Below are 16,168 nucleotides of genomic sequence, written 5' to 3' on the forward strand. Positions count from 1 at the left end.
CCTGGTGAGTTTATTAAAAATATGAAATACTGGGCCTCAAACCCAGAAAGTCTGGTTCAGGAGATCAAAACTAAGGCCCGGGAATCTGCTTTGTAATACAGTGTGGAGATTATTCAAGTGCAGATAGTACATGACCTTCCTTTAAGAATCCCACTCTAAGGATAAAGGAGAAAGAGGGAGATTAATTAACAAGCCAGTGTCTCCTGATAAATACTTTAAGAGGAAATAAAGCAGAGAAAATCAGCAATGTAAAGGTCTCTATAGTACCTGAGTCCCACTAGAGTTAAATAGATGGTAATTCTTCACATTAAACATGTAAATGAGCCAAAAATATGGATGTTATTATCAGGTTTCTTTCTTTCTTTTTCTTTCTTTCTTTCTCGCTCTCTTTCTTTCTTTCTTTCTCGCTCTCTTTCTCTCTTTCTTTCTTTTAAGAAAAACTCATTACTTAGGTAAATAACTTTTAATTACCAAAATTCCAATCTTTGAAATGATGATGTTTTCATTTGCTTTGTGAAATAATAATTCTAGAGAATAATGTTTCTTCCGCATATTGGTTTGATGTGCCTCTCCCAAACACAAAAGATACATAACCTCAAGCTGCCCTTTTAAAATAAATAGCAGTTTTCATACCTGTCTTTTCCCAAGAATATCTCTTATTCTTTAAAACCCTATGTTTGTTCATTGCGTCAGGGCAAACCACAGGCTCTAAGACAAAAGTGAACAGGTAAGCATGTTGGAACTGGAAGATTTTCTTTGCTGTCAACTATTTTACTTGGAAGAAAGATCACCAAAGGGAGCTATTTGGTGAGAATAAATATTCAAATAAAGTTAGCATTGCATTCAAACGATTTTGTTCATTTTTTAAGAACTTGAGCTATTTTCCTCGGCATTATTATACGTGTAGACAGGTAGAAACCTGCAAAGTCAAACTGTGAAGGAAGAAAGGTGACAGAAGCCTTTGTTAGATTCTTGAGGGAGATTGGCCTGTCTTCTTCTAGTGTATATGCACCAGACAAGTAGCTGTGATTGCTTTACAGATATTCAATTCTACAGGGAAGTTACTCCCTATGATTGAAAAGTCTAGCGTGATTGGACCCAAAATAACCATGGCCAGATGCCAAGAGAAATTCCCCCTAAGCATGAATGTCTTCCCCGTTTCCACAATCCTAGACAAGGGGTGCTTCAAATCTACTCACCACCACCCCCCACTCTGTCTGTCTACTAGGACAAAAGCCCTTGACTTACCTTCACTTAAATTATTTCTACCAGCCTCCATTTCTCACTTGACTGTAAGTTTGTGGCCAACATTTAATGGCTGACAGGTGGACTAATTTAGGAAAGCTTAGATCTGCTCGGATCGCAGTTTTACAGATATGTTGATCCAAAAATGATTAACATCTTTTTACACACAGAAATTTCCTCCATTTTTAGGCTAGTCACCCGGGAGAGAGGAGGAAAGAGAGGAGGTAAAGGGAAAAAGAAGGTAGACATCTGCCTTTGAGCCCCTCACCCTCCCCTCTCCTAACAGCTCCTTCACTCAGAGGTTGGAAATGGACTCAGGTCTTCTCTCTCCATTATTTATCTAGTGATTCAGATTTCATTTTTCTTAAAGGATCAGTTTACATATAACATCTTGTGAGCAAAAATAAAAATAAAATTGAGAGAGAAATTTGCTAACACATCTTATAAGGTTGATGAGAATATACTTAAGAAAAGTAAGTATATCAACCATTTTTATCCATTAAAAATGCATTTATTGATAGCTCATTCTCTGCCAGGCACTCAGTTGAAATAAAGTTCCCACTGTACCCGCCTCGGCAGCACATATACTAAAATTAGAATAATACAAAGAAGATTAGCATGACCTCTGTGCAAGGATGAATGTAAGTTCATAAAGCATTCTATATTTAAAAAAAAAGAGAAAGGAATAGAAGTCTCACTGATTATTACATTCTTATCGCCCAAACCTAGAAAAAATGTAGTTTCATTTCTACCTGCCCCTTATGTTTATTGATTCTTATTTTACAAAAAAACAGTTTTTCATTTTTTGCCCTTTACTATCACAGAAGAATATTCTCCGGTGTTTTTACAATCTTCTGTGATGTTTCATTATCATCAGTCCTCAGACTGTCGTTGGGATATGCAGAGATGGGATGCCATCCAAGGGCTTAAAGGGGAGATACAAGAGTCAAAATATGATGATCTAAAATAATGTCACATTTGTGATCTCGAGTTCTTTACCTAATAAGTAACAACAACTATTTCCTAATTTGGGGTGGGGGGGGGTATAATAACGGCCAGCATTAGAGAGATACAATATTAGCACAGTGACATCAAACAGCAATCATCAAAATGTTTCCATTAGATTTTATTTTTTCTCTTAATTATAATAGAACAAGAATTTAGCTTTCTGCATTTTACAATCCTTTAAATTGTAATACATGACATGAATGAAAACAGCAGTTCCCCCTGGCGCTGTGGTTGAGTTCCCCAGACCCAGGAGCAGGAACAGTCTGCCCTGTCACAAAGGGCTAAAGCACCAGAGCAAGCAAGGCTGGGGAGAGGAATTGATGAGGTAATTAGGCCTATGAGAGCAGACCAAATAGTGTCGAATAAATCATTTAATGTTAGCCTTTTTCATTAATATTCTAAAAACTGGAGGATGGGGGTAGTTTGGGCTGTCTCCTTCCAGTACTCACAAATGACACGCACAGCATTCAAAATTTCTGTTTCCAGTCTCCACTTAAAAAGTAGCTCAGGGATTAGATTAGCAATTAAAGGTTTGAGACTAATACCTAGGATTTTGACTCCTAATCCAGTGCTTTCCCCAATATAATACAATATAATATCTCGGTCTTCAGCAAGAGATCGTTTTATTGAAAGGGAATTTCTTGTAGGACATAAAGGCTAGTAGGATTATTCTGGAAAGCCCAGTTTCTTGTAGGACATAAAGGCTAGTAGGATTATTCCAGAAAGCCCCGTGGAATCCTTCAGCTTCAGTCTTCAACGTCCAAGTGTGGGCAGCTGTAACGAGCAGCAAGTTGTCAGCAGAAACGTGTGTGGACACAGGGACAAGGCAGGGGTGGAGGGAGTAAGAAGGATTGTCTCTCTCATGTTCCCTGTGCTGGCCTCGGCCAAAATGGACCCATGACTCTCCCTTCAGAATCTGTTTTGAAGGCAGAGGCGGTACTTGCGGGATGGCTGGGTATTCACAGAAGTCCTGCTCTTCCTTTCAGTGTCCATCCTATCTGAAATCCAGAACATTGGCAATCCTTGACCTCCAGATTAAACCTCAAGGTTGAGAAACAGTTGTCTGTGAAAAGAGAGGGTAAGTGGATCAATCACTTTTCTAAGTCATTTCCTAACAGGCATATGACAAATCTCATGACAAAACCTGACACAATTTAGTATGTTTTTATTCAGCTGAGTTTTAATGTAGCATTAGTAAATTAGAATGTAGTAACATCGAAATGTTTGGTTGCATAGGGCAGATTTCTAAAACTATACTTGGGAGCATTATAATTCCAGTGAAATTTCCCACACTGTCGCTGTCATAAATTACAGGCAAAGGCACATTTACAGAAGAGTAGTCTCTTGTAAAGGAAACATAAAATATCCAGGCATTAAGCATAAAAAACATATTTAAAATAACACAAAAAGAAGGGACGCCTGGGTGGTTCAGTCAGTTAAGTGTCTGCCTTTGGCTCAGGTCATGATCCCAGGGTCCTGGGATCCAGCCCCGCATCGGGCTCCCTGCCCAGCGGGGAGTCTGCTTCTCCTTCTCCCTCTGCCACTCTCTCTCTCCTTCTCTCTCTGTCAAATAAATAAAAAATTTAAAAAATATATAAAATAACACAAAAAGAATTTAAAAATGAAAACCTATAGAGATTATTAATTGGCTTTATGTAATTTACTAAGTTGATGTTTCCAGAATTAAAAAGCTAATTATTACTAGAGTCAATGTGCCATTACTTGCCAAAGGAGCTTAGAAAACAGGCCCACATTCAAATCAGAGAGAATCACTGTTTCCATTCCCCATGCATGGACACTCATTCCTCTCCTTCCTCACCAATGCTGATTTTCTGGTAATAAATGATCTTTTACTCCATATGAGAGAAGTATCCAGTAGGAAAAGGCACTTTATTTCTCTTATGATATTTTTGGTATTTTTGAAAACAAATTGCTTGATTTCTCAATACATTTCAGACAACTTCATTATAGTTTCTAGCTGCTCAATGATTTTACCAAGAGAAAATTCTCAGAGGAGTTACTTCATTTTGTGTCTTCTAGGACGGAAAAGGAAGAGACATGATAGAAGTTACTAGAAAAGGTGTTTCTAGAAGTCTTGAGCTATTACTTGAAATATAGAACTCTCTTCTCTGTCTGGAGAATGGCTGATAGCTTTGTCTTGAATGAGTGCCATCCTGTCAGATCCAGGAGAAAAATTAAATATATTTCAGATCAGAATAGATAGCCACTTCTAGTCTGAACTTCAGTTAAAACCTACATAATTTAAACACAACTTTAACCCCTGTTTTCAGGTATTATTTTAAAAATATATCAATAATTAGTTGATGACACTAATAATGTAATAGGGAGATCAGAAATTGTGTTTTTACAATTAATAACAGAAATCACAGAGAACACCCCATTCAATGAAAGTAAACGCTATTTAACACGTTTTTCTTCTTTTCTGGAAATGACAGATGACAGTATCAGAACATCAAAAAGTGGCGGTAATTCTGTTGAAAATCAATGAGAAGAGTCCAATTATGCTATCAATCATTTAGATCAAGTATTCCCACTAACATTTACAATCTGATCAAAGTTTTGGCTTTCCAGCTGGTCCTCATAAATTATATTCACAACACCCAAAATTTGTATAATGTTTAGTCTCAATTTAAAATAATTTGAAATTAAGTTGGTGGGTAGGTAAAGACTGAAATGCAAAGCAATGCAGGCCAGAGGGTAAAGTTAAATTTGAACCAGAGCCACAGCATCTTGCTATAAATATGCTTAAAAAAGTCTTTGTCTTTGTTGAATGATATGGGAAACTGAGGAAAGTCTATGGGGATAATTAAAATAAAGTAAGAGAAATCCAAAAATATCCTTTGATTTGAAGTATCCAGAAAATGTATGTAAAGATTTTGGGTTTGTTTTGGTTTGATTATGACCTAAATATAATTGCTGTAAATTCACCACTTTACTTATTGTGTTCCCATGGAGTCTTTAGAATAAGAGATAAAAGGCCATTATTCAGAAGCATGTTTTTGGAACAACAGCCAGAGTGAATTATAAGCACAGTCTATGCCAGCATAAAACACCCACCACATTTCCTTCTTTATTTCCCACTCATTTCTTTGGAATATCTAGACTTTTTAATTGTCAGGTTTTTTTTTAAGTCATCAAACACTATTTGGACTTAACTATAAGTTTTATGATTTTCCTTGCTCAATTATTTTTTTTTAATTCACAGTTTTTTCCTTTTAAAATTTTTTGTTTTTAATTAAAATTCACGTTAGTTAACATACAGTACAGCACTGGTTTCAGGAGCAGAATCCAGTAATTCATCACCCACAGGCCATACCCAGTGCTCATCCCAACAAGTGCCCCCCTTAATGCCCATCATCTATTTAGTCCATCACCCCGCCCACCTCCCCTCCAGCAACCCTCAGTTCATTCTCTATAGTTAAGAGGCTCTTATGGTTTGCCTCTCTCTCTGTTGTTATTTTATTTTTCCTTCCCTTCCCCTATGTTCATCCATTTTGTTTCTTTTTTTAAGATTTTATGTATTTATTTGTTAGAGAGAGAGCACAAGCAGGGGAAGTGGCAGGCAGTGGGAGAAGCAGGCTCCCCACTGAGCAGGGAGCCTGACGCGGGACTCGATCCCAGGATGCAGGTATCATGACCTGAGCCGACGGCAGGTGCTTAAACGACTGAGCAACCCAGGTGTCCCATCTGTTTTGTTTCTTAAATCCTACATATGAGTGAAATCATATAATACTTGTCTTTCTTTGACTGACTTATTTCAGTTAGCACAATACCCTCTAGTTCCATCCACATCGGTACAAATGGCAAGATTTCATTCTTTTTGATGGCTGAGTAATATCCCGTTGTGTATATATACTACAACTTTATCCATTCATCAGTCGATGGACATCTGGGCTCTTTCCATAATTTGACTATTGTTGATAATACTGCTCTAAACATTGGGGTGCATGTGCCCTTTGAATCAGGAACACAGTGCTGGAAACAGATCTGCTTTATTACTCCACTTACCTTTGTATTTTTAACTTAGACATGAATGTAGAATAATCCAGAATCACTACCGTATTCTTCTTTTCCTCCCTCTGACATTATCTTTTTATGTGTTTTTCCGCTCCTCAGTCTTCTTCCTGGACTCTAGTGACCTTGTGTCACTAACTAGAATCTTCATCCCTGGGCAATTCGTGTCAGCCCCATAGACCTTGCTATCTTCTACAATGTGAGGGAGTGGGCCACCGTGGCCTCTGTGGCCCCTTCCTGTCCCTCATTTTGTGGGAGTGTGCATTTGCTTAACGTTTCTTCAGTAACTATATTTGTTTTTACTGCTATATAACAAATTACCACAAACTCAGGGTCTTAATACAAAGTTATGATCTCAGGGTCTGTGGGTCAGGAATTTGGGGAGAGTGTGTCTGGATTCTGTGGATACTTGGGGCTGTGAGCTTATTTGAGGCTGAGGGTCCTCTTCCAAGTTCAGCAGTTGTTGGCAGAATTCATTCAGTTCCTTGTGGCTGTAGCCTAAGGTCCTTGTTTACTTGCTGGCTTTTGGCAAGGGGTCACTCTCAACTTTTAGAGGTCATCTCCACATGCCCGCCATGTGCCCTCTCCACAACAGCAATGTGTGTTTTCAAGGCCCCCAGGAAAAGCTCTCTGCCTTTTCTGTCTTCTAGAACCTCGATTAATAGTACTCACTTGATTAGATCAGACCTACCCACACTTAAGGAAAGGAGATTTTTGCCCAAACAATATGATTTAGAGGGCCATCCATTTTGATACATGTTGATCTTGCTCACTCAGCTTTAATTGCTATATTAAATCCTATTGTATGAACGTACAAGTTATCTTTCAGATCTTAGCTCAGGCATTTCTTCAGAAAGGACTTCTCCATGGGGCACCTGGGTGGTTCAATCAGTTAAGCATCCGACCCTTGATCTCAGATCAGGTCTTGATCTCAGGGTTATGAGTGGAGCCCACTTAAAAAAAAAAAAAGGGACTTCTTTGATTTGACAAACTCCCCCCAACACCTCCTTCCCCTGTAATAAGTAAATAAATAAACCAATAAATAAATCTCCTAATGGAGCACTATCATGGCACTCAGCATTTTCTTTGTAATGCTTCTTTACTATTTGTGATTATTCTAATTATTTAGTTAATTTCTCTCTCCCCCACCAGATTATAAGCCCCAGAAAAGAAGTTGCCATATTTATTTTGCTCACTATTCTGTCCTCAGAGCCTAATATAGGGGAAACCAAAACATACTTGTTGACTGAAGAATGTTCCTGTGCAAACATTTCTAACAGCATAATTTTAATTGAACTATATGGCTGTGTGCATTGGTGAAATGCAGAAGGCAGAATGTCAAAGTCAAAACCCCTGTCAATAAAAGCAAAAAAAACCCGTCGAGGTTGGTGCACACAGGGCGTCTGACTTCGGAGCTGCAATAATGCGAGAGTCCCTGATGTGGAGGGCAACCATTGCTTCTCTTTTCTCTGTCAATAGAGAATAAAATGTGTGTGTTTATGGGGCTCAAGGTTATTTTCCTTTGAGAGAGTTAATTGAAGGGAGGCTAAATAAAGCCACACATTTTTACTTAAAGGAAACAAAAAATGAAGAATTATTTTAATTATGAGCAATGTGTCAAAGGAAATGTTTCCCAAATTAATCTTTTCTGGGAGTGAAACAAATTTTTCTATAATTCATTTTAACTCTTCTTAAAAAGGGGAGAGGGATAGATTCTCTCTCTCTCACACACACACACGCACACAATATTCAGTCAGCTTCCACTTAGATTACAATAAACAACATGAATTAATTATAGGCATTAAAGTTTTTCTTCTCAAGGTATTTGCTTTCCAAAGATTAGTTTTCCTATGCCAGCTGTGAGAGGTACCCCTTTCCAGTTAAAGAGGTTCATTCTGGAAAGTGAATGCAAAAGTCTTAGTACTCCCCACCAAATACCCCATATCCCAGAGGTCAAGGGTGAGATTCGTTACACATCCAATTGTGTCTTTTAAAGGCAGCTCAACTTAAATAACTCCTGGAGAAAGAAAGCAGAACATTCTTGGGATGGCTTGACTGTTAACATTTGTTCTTAATCTATCAAAATTCTCCTACTCATGTTCACTGAGTTTGAGTATTCTCTGAAGCCTTTTCAGAGTTGGAAATCAGTCGAATCTCAGTAGTAAGGTAGGATTTAAAAGGATAGAGGAGACATCCTGTTGATTTCTTTTTTCCTTCAATATCAACAAGTAAGAAATCTCTAAGACCTTCTCTCATAGAGGTCAATATTTGGGGTTCTTCTTCCTCTTGGTCTCCCTAAGAGGAATATGTTGAGGGTGTGGGTATAGAAAAATAGGAAGGAGAAGGGAAATGTGGGAAGAGGAGGCATGGATCTAAGACTGAGGATGGTAAATGTAGGGTGAAATTGTTGGGATTTAAGTAGCTTCCTCTAACTAGCCTGTCATGAGCTCTGTGTAGTGACATTATAATGATCCTGCAATCTGAAACCACAGGAAAGGCAAGGAAAAACAGTTGGTGGGGAAATCTGAGGTTTCCCATACAGTAAATTCTGGCCAAGAGCCAGAATCTTTCAGGATTTTGCAGTCATTTTCAAACTGGCCATGTTTTCTGTTTGTTTTGTTTTAACTCTACATACTCATGCAGATTTTTTGGAAGTTCAAGAAGAAGTTCACAATGTATTGGCCTTGCCTGGTGCGATTTATGATAAACAGTCACCTCCTGCAGTGTTTAATGGCAATTGGACAAAGCACACTCATTAGAACATAAGATAACTTCATATAGTACAAAGGAGAAATCAACATAAAAGTCTAAGAAATTGTAGATCTATGAGCAATGACAAGGCAGAGTAGCAGAGAAACAGGTAGGTGAAGATAAGTGGCTAAACCTTAAGCTGGGTATATAGCAGGCAGTGGGGGATAAAATGTGAAAAGAAGCAGGTCACACACCTCTACTCCTGTCTCAGCTGAGGAGGTTGACCAGATGTATAATAACAACTGACTAAGGATCTGTGAAGAGAACATTGGGTCCTCTTCTCCCCACCTGCAAGAGCAATGGGCATAGTCTTAAAGATAAGTGAGGCATAGATATTCACCACATACCACCACATAGTATAGAACCTGAAGATTTACTCAGGGTCAGATTAATACCTTTAGAGGCTCTCAGCATTGAAAACATTATGAGGTTCTGCCCATTGGTAACTCAGAATAGTACCTAAAGAGTGGAACACAACTTACAGGAATGCTAGAATTAAAAGAGCTTCTTTCTAGATATTTTGATTGCAGAAATCTGGATGAGTCCACTAGAGCTTGGCTTCTATCACTTGCGTTTGGTGGCTCAGCTCTGCTGGTGCCCTGTACCCATACTGAGTCTGCCTGTTGGTTTACCCACCACTGGACTCCTTTCAGATCCCAACAGGGGCTGCAGAAGACAGAGAGCGAGAGACCAGGGCACAGGTACAGAGCTTGCACTAGATCACTGTGGAAAGCCTTTCAGAATCACCTTCCCTCGCAAGCGGCCACATGTTGAGACCTTAACACACCTGGGTGGTAAGGAGGGCACGGAGCAGCCCCCTCCCTTACTACAGCATGCTGCCTGCATCCGAGGTCAGGCGGGTGAAGGTATAGCGCTTAGAGTGCCGAGGTGGTCACCTTGCCATTTAGCTCCCAGGCTGCACAGTAACTCCACTGAAGGGAAAATGTCTGCACTTGATGTAATCATAGGCTTTCTCCTCTAATACCATCCTGCCCTGCCAAAGTGTCAGCAGCACAAAGGGCCCCAGTCTTCTTTCTCCATCACGGTGTAAGCAGCGCATCCCCCTGCCGTTTGGCTCCCAGCTCTCCATCTGGACAGGAGCGTAGCTGGGCTTTCACCTAAGGAGGGGTGGATCCAAGCTGATTACTTGTGTTTGGCCTTCAGTGAAGACAGCAGAGCAGGAGGTATTTTATATCTGCCTTGTGTTCGAAGCCCCAGTGTGCGATGACTCAAGAACATTTTCTTCTCGGAGCAAAGGCTGCAGATGAACAATCACATAAATTTTTTGTCTTAAAAAAGAGGAACATTAAGAAAATGCTCAGAATTTTATGCAGAAAGCATGTATTACTTGCATTATCAGAATAATAGAACAGGATTAATTTAGAGGAGGGGAAAGAGATTATCTAAACATTTTAAGTAATTGTCTTAAGGATAAATTGCTTTCTTTTCCATACTCCCTCCTTGGCCTCCTTAATCTCCCCTACCCCAATGGCCCCCACTTTCACTTATCAGCTGGGGGTTCCCACAATCTCTACCCTCAGCCCAGTCTTTCATATGAGCCCCAAATGCATATATATCCAAGTGATAACTTGCCACCTCAGTTTGTATATATCACAGCTTCCTCAAACTTAACACCTAAGACACCAAAATGTTTTCTTTTTCACGACCTTTCCCCAATCTTTACCCCCTTCTAGATTCTTTTCTCATTCTTTGTACAGTCAATCATAATTTCTGTTGTTCAAGTCATCCTTGTTTCCCCCTTTTTTTATTTCCCTTTATCTTATCATTTGCCATATCTATCAATTTTCTCGTTGCAGTATGATCATATTTTCCAGTGTAATAATACTCAGATTTGTTGAGCACTTATGTCATGCCAGACACTATTCTTATTGCTTTATATGTATTATTTTATTTAATCCTTACAACAACTCTAAGAAGCAAGTACTGTTATAATCCCCATTTTATGGAGGAGGAAACTGAGGTACAAAGATGTTATATAACTTGCCATATAATATCCTACAACAGGTAACTAGAGGAGTAAGATTTCAGACCCAAGCTGATTAATGCCAAAGCCTAAGCTTTCAATCCCAGTTCTATACTGCCTTATACAGTTATTTATTTATACATAGATTTATATATACACACTGCCCTCCATCCTCATTACTTAGATCAAGCTCTAACCATAATGTATCGAGATGATGCCTTCTCCAGAATTGTGTTCTTAAAGCACAACTGTGTTCTTGTCACACTCCTGCTTAATTTCAAAGGATTCTTAGGAATGATTCTCACTTGACCATTTTCTCAACTGGTTATTTTCCCAGATGTGTTGTCAAATTTTGGACACCAAACCCATGTTTTGCTTTGTTGGCTCCGGCCAAGGATAATACCATGACAGTAACACCTCTCACTCAGAATGTTGAATTGAGGTGATGATGAGATAAGGGAGCCAGGGTGCAGGTTCCTGCAGGTGAGCTAAGCGGCACAGAGAAATGTCAGGTAGGACCAAGGAAAGCACATCTTCATGGAATATGAGGGAACTTTTCCTTCTTCGTATAATCGGGGCAGGATGCTATTCTACTCACACTGAGACCAAAAAAGCTCTGCAGGAAATCTGGATGCAAATTTACTATTAAGTGTGCTATCAGAAATTCCTATACACAGAAGTACATGACAAACTCACATATGTTAGAAATGACAAGTCCAGAGGAAAAAATTGAAAGTTCTCCTCATATCAATACCATTTGTCTGTTCTCTGATCTCATCTACTTCCCCCTTCACCTCACACTCTGCTCCAGCTACAACTTTATGTTCTGAATACACTGTCCTCCTTCATGCCTTCCTACCTGAATATTCTGTTTCCTCAGTATAGGATACCCTTTCTTAACTTTTCATTCTGGAAAGTCTTTTTTTTTTTTTAAATGATTTTATTTATTCATTTGAGACAGAGAGAGAGATAGAATATGTGCATGTGGGGGTGGGGGGAAGCAGAGGGGGAGGGAGAGGCAGAGGGAGAGAATCTCCTGTGGACTCTGGAGCCCTACATGGCCCATCCCCAACCCTGAGATTGTGACCCTGAGATCACGACCCAAGCCAAAACCAGGACTGCCCAACTGCTTGAGCCACCAGGGTGCCCCAGTCAGTCTTTGTTTTTTTAGGGTTTATCCCAAAGATCATCTCCTGTGCCTCCCCTATCCTGTGCACTGAGGAGATAAGCTGCTATTCTCCATTGTACTATATTCATATACTCACCTAAAGTACATCCAATCGTAGTGCAGATCACATAATGTTGTAGTATTATAACAGTTCATTCTTCTGCCTCTCTCATTAGACTGTGAGCTCCTTAAAAGTCCAGTCCTTGCTCTGGTCCTCATTGTACCTCATTTCTGAGCATACTGAATAGCATATTATAGATGCTCTATAAATATTAGAATGAAGGAAGAAGTACTGTTTGTAAAACTTCGGCTGATGGGGTCACACATATGGTGTTGTTTTGGATGAATTTCCTAGATAGCACATTCTCTTTTCCTTCATCATTTTTATGCTACAAAGGAGAAGACACCAGAAAGCTTTTTTTCAGCTAGTTGTCCCTTTTCCTCAAATAACACAGAAATACCTATTATAAAAACTGCCGTTAAAGGGCCAGACATCCTTTAATGGAACCTCAGGGTAAAGGAAAGGAGTTTCTGTATGCCAGCAACTTAGTATTTTCCTGTTTCAGCTGTCCTGCCAGGGATTGTAATTCAGGAACCAATCTCAAGCTAAGCAGAGGAAAAAATGAGATGCTTAATGAAAATGGCCAAATGTCATCACCAGATATTTGAGAGTAGCTCTGTCAGGAGCCATCCACATGTAAAATGGACTTTCACAAAACTCTGGCCATCTGCAGAGTCATGAAGACTCAGAACACTTAAGTCTCCTGAGGGAACCTTTTCAGTTTTGTGCTTTTTTCTGATGCTAAGAAATACAGACACTTGTGATTTGCTACTGGGCACTTTTAAGCATGGAGTCAATTATTTCCTAAAAAACTCAAAGATCAAAATGAGACATTCAGAAAATAAAAATATGTTCTGTAGTAAATATATATATACATATATATGTATATAAATCAGAAAGCTTGAGGAGTAGGGAAAAAAACAACCCAGTAACTCTGGTTAATAAAATGTTATAGATTAATGAGACTCAAAAATCCTTTTGTTTCCAGTACATTTTTGAATTTTCTAAACTATATTAGTTCTCCTTTTCACCTTAGGAATTACAATGTAGTGTGTGAGAGAGCATAATTCTAAACAAACATTATTAATTTCATTGAATATACCTTTGAGGTTATAGCATTTTGATGTTTGAGGTCACAATAGCATATTACAGAGAAGAAATGTAGCTCAGAAGAAGGATTAAAGGCCTTCAAGTTAGGAATGCTAGAGTCCGGTTTTATCATTTATAAATTCTGTGATCTGGAGCAATTCATTTAGCCCCCTGTAATTTCAGCTACTTCATCTATAAAATAGTTAGAAAAAGGATGTCTCTATCCTCCCATTCCTTGTGCTCCTACCTCAGCTCATAAAATGGGAACTTGCTAATACTTCTCACCCCACAAGTGATTCTTTGGTGCCAAGCACAACTATTTTCTTGGCATTTTGCTTCTCTTTCCACCAAGAAGTAGTGAATGAATTAATGCAGTTAGGGAGAGTCTAACATCTGTTAGTCTTGGTTCCTTTTTTGGAAGGGGTAATGCATTAATTTTCTCTGTTTCTGTGTGGCCAGTGTTTTTTTGAGGTGGAAGACTATTATCTTTGTTTTCAATTGTTTTGGAATCAAAAAGAGGGGATGAATGATGAACTGGTAATCTCCATTGATTCCAACAATAATACTTATGATGTTCGTTCCAGATCAAGACGACAGAATGTGCAACAAACTTCCTATCGATCCAGACTCCATGGAAATCCCAGTGACTTTATGATATCATATAGCAGTACTAAAAATATTCATTAACAGGGGTGCCTGCGTGGCTCATTTGGTTAAGTGTCTGCCTTCGGCTCAGGTCATGATCTCAGGGTCCTTGGATCTAGCCCCATTTCAGGCTCACTGCTCAGTGGGGAGTCTGCTTCTCCTTCTCCCTCTGCTCCTGCCCCCTGCTTGTGCTCTTGCTCAATCACTCACTCTCCCTCAAATAAATAAATAAAATCTTTATAAAAAATTCATTAACAAAGAAAATAATGGGGAGATGGAACAGAGATTCTAACAAAATTTTGAAAGACAGAAAAGGGATAAAAGACTATTGACATATGAGGTAGGACAGAGTGAAAAATATAGGTCCAAATTCACTAATTGCAGACTCTAGTGGAGATGGAGGTGGGATCAGTCTTCCCATTGGAGGCACAAATTTGAAGTTTGCAAATAAGGCAGAGTGCAGAAATGAGAAATGAAGTAAACAGGAAGATTATCTGGGGGCTTATGACCCAAATAGCTGCCCAGTGTACCTCTCATTTCTCCTTCTTGCACTAGAAAGTAGAGAGCCAAGCAACCTAAGGTCTCTTTGATGAATAGACTGATTGAATTGCTAAAACTTCTGTTGGGATACAGAAGTTTAAAACCTGTTTTTTCTGGCATCCCTAGAGAAACTGCACCTGTCAGCTAATGGCTGTATCACTCACCCTGAAACAAATCAGGTTATGTGACATGCCCGTGTCCACATACATAAAACCACTAGTCATGTTTCAATGCAGTGGAGGGTACTTTTGGGAAAAGAACTATTCACACAACAGCAGAGGAAACTTACGAAACCACTTAGAATAAAGAGCTTCATTATTCTTAAAAGTGGTTGGATAACAACAAATATATAGGAAAACTAGAAGCACAAAAGAAAAAGACCAAATAATAAATCAGGGAAACCACTTTTGCAGAAAACAGAAGAGAACTTAATGACAGCATTTATATAGCCCTTCGTGGGTGCAAGGCATCATTCTAAGGAATATATAGATCAATTTATGTATTCCTCACAACCACCTTACCAAATATGTATCATTACTATCCTTATTCTACAGAGAAAGAAACTGAGGCACAGAGAGGTACAGTGAGTAACCCAAGGGCATACAGCTGTTAACTGATGGAGCCATGATTCTAACAGAGTCAGCCTGGCTCCAGAGTCTGCTCCATTAATCAGTCTGCCAATTCCAATGGATATCCTGGTCATGATGTGAGAACATTACATTACATTATATTACATTCATGTAATAATAATAGAATGCAATGAAAAAGGAATAATGCAGCTGCAAGGAAGAGGTTTCAGACATGAAAATCATAACAGCTACAACAGAATAGACACACAGCATAATTAATTAAAGGCAAATACTGAAATGTAGAAGAGATTGTAACCAGACACACATGGAAGCTCATGCTTACACAGGTTAGCCTGGAACTGAACATTTATCAAGCACCTTCACTTGCTGGGACAGTGAGGACTACAAATATGAGTAAGCTGTGACTCTTGAGGAGCTTGCACACACATGAATCTATACACAGGGAGGAAAGAAGCCAACCACTTCTGGGAGTTCCCAGCAGCTTGGCAGCTTACTGTGGAGTGGCCAACAAGGATAGTTGAGCACTAGCTCCCCTTCTGTAGAGTTAAGGAGGAGAGAACCTCCTCCTCCCCACCACTGCAAACCACACTCTTTTTTCACACAACACAGGCCCACCGTTCCAAGTTCGGGGGAGGGGGGATGCCTCTCAGATGAGGTTAAGCATTTAAGGTCTCAGAGGAGATCTGCCGTGTGCATAGAGAGGTGCCCCAGCAAAGTTTCTCTGAGGCATAGGAATCCTGAAAGTCCCTGTGAGGAAGGTGGAGGCTTCCTTATGCCACCTCTGTTATGCCCATTTCAAAAGCACGTCAAGGCATCACAAAGAGGCTACAGGAAAAAGTTGCCCTGGCTATATCAACTACTTGGTGGCTATATCAACTACTAGGCCCCACCTCCCTTCCTTCCCTGATCTATAGGAAGAGAAAAAAAGAATCACCTATGGAAGGAAGTCAATATGGGGAGATAATTTCCTCTGTATTGGTCAAGGTTCTTAAAAGCCAGACAGCAGAATCCATTCTAACTGGGTGGGAAGAGATTTATTAGAGCATATTGAA

The 16,168-nt window shown here is 39.3% G+C and overlaps 1 non-coding gene across 1 annotated transcript; it reads left to right on the plus strand.

The window, feature by feature from the left end:
• Positions 1-1,808: 1,808 nt before the first annotated feature.
• On the plus strand, positions 1,809-1,914 carry LOC123325379. The gene has a single exon (XR_006540393.1). It is a non-coding gene; the product is annotated as a U6 spliceosomal RNA (small nuclear RNA).
• Positions 1,915-16,168: the final 14,254 nt, after the last annotated feature.

The sequence above is a fragment of the Neomonachus schauinslandi genome, chromosome 7, assembly GCF_002201575.2.
Source record: "Neomonachus schauinslandi chromosome 7, ASM220157v2, whole genome shotgun sequence".
Lineage (NCBI taxonomy): Eukaryota > Metazoa > Chordata > Mammalia > Carnivora > Phocidae > Neomonachus > Neomonachus schauinslandi.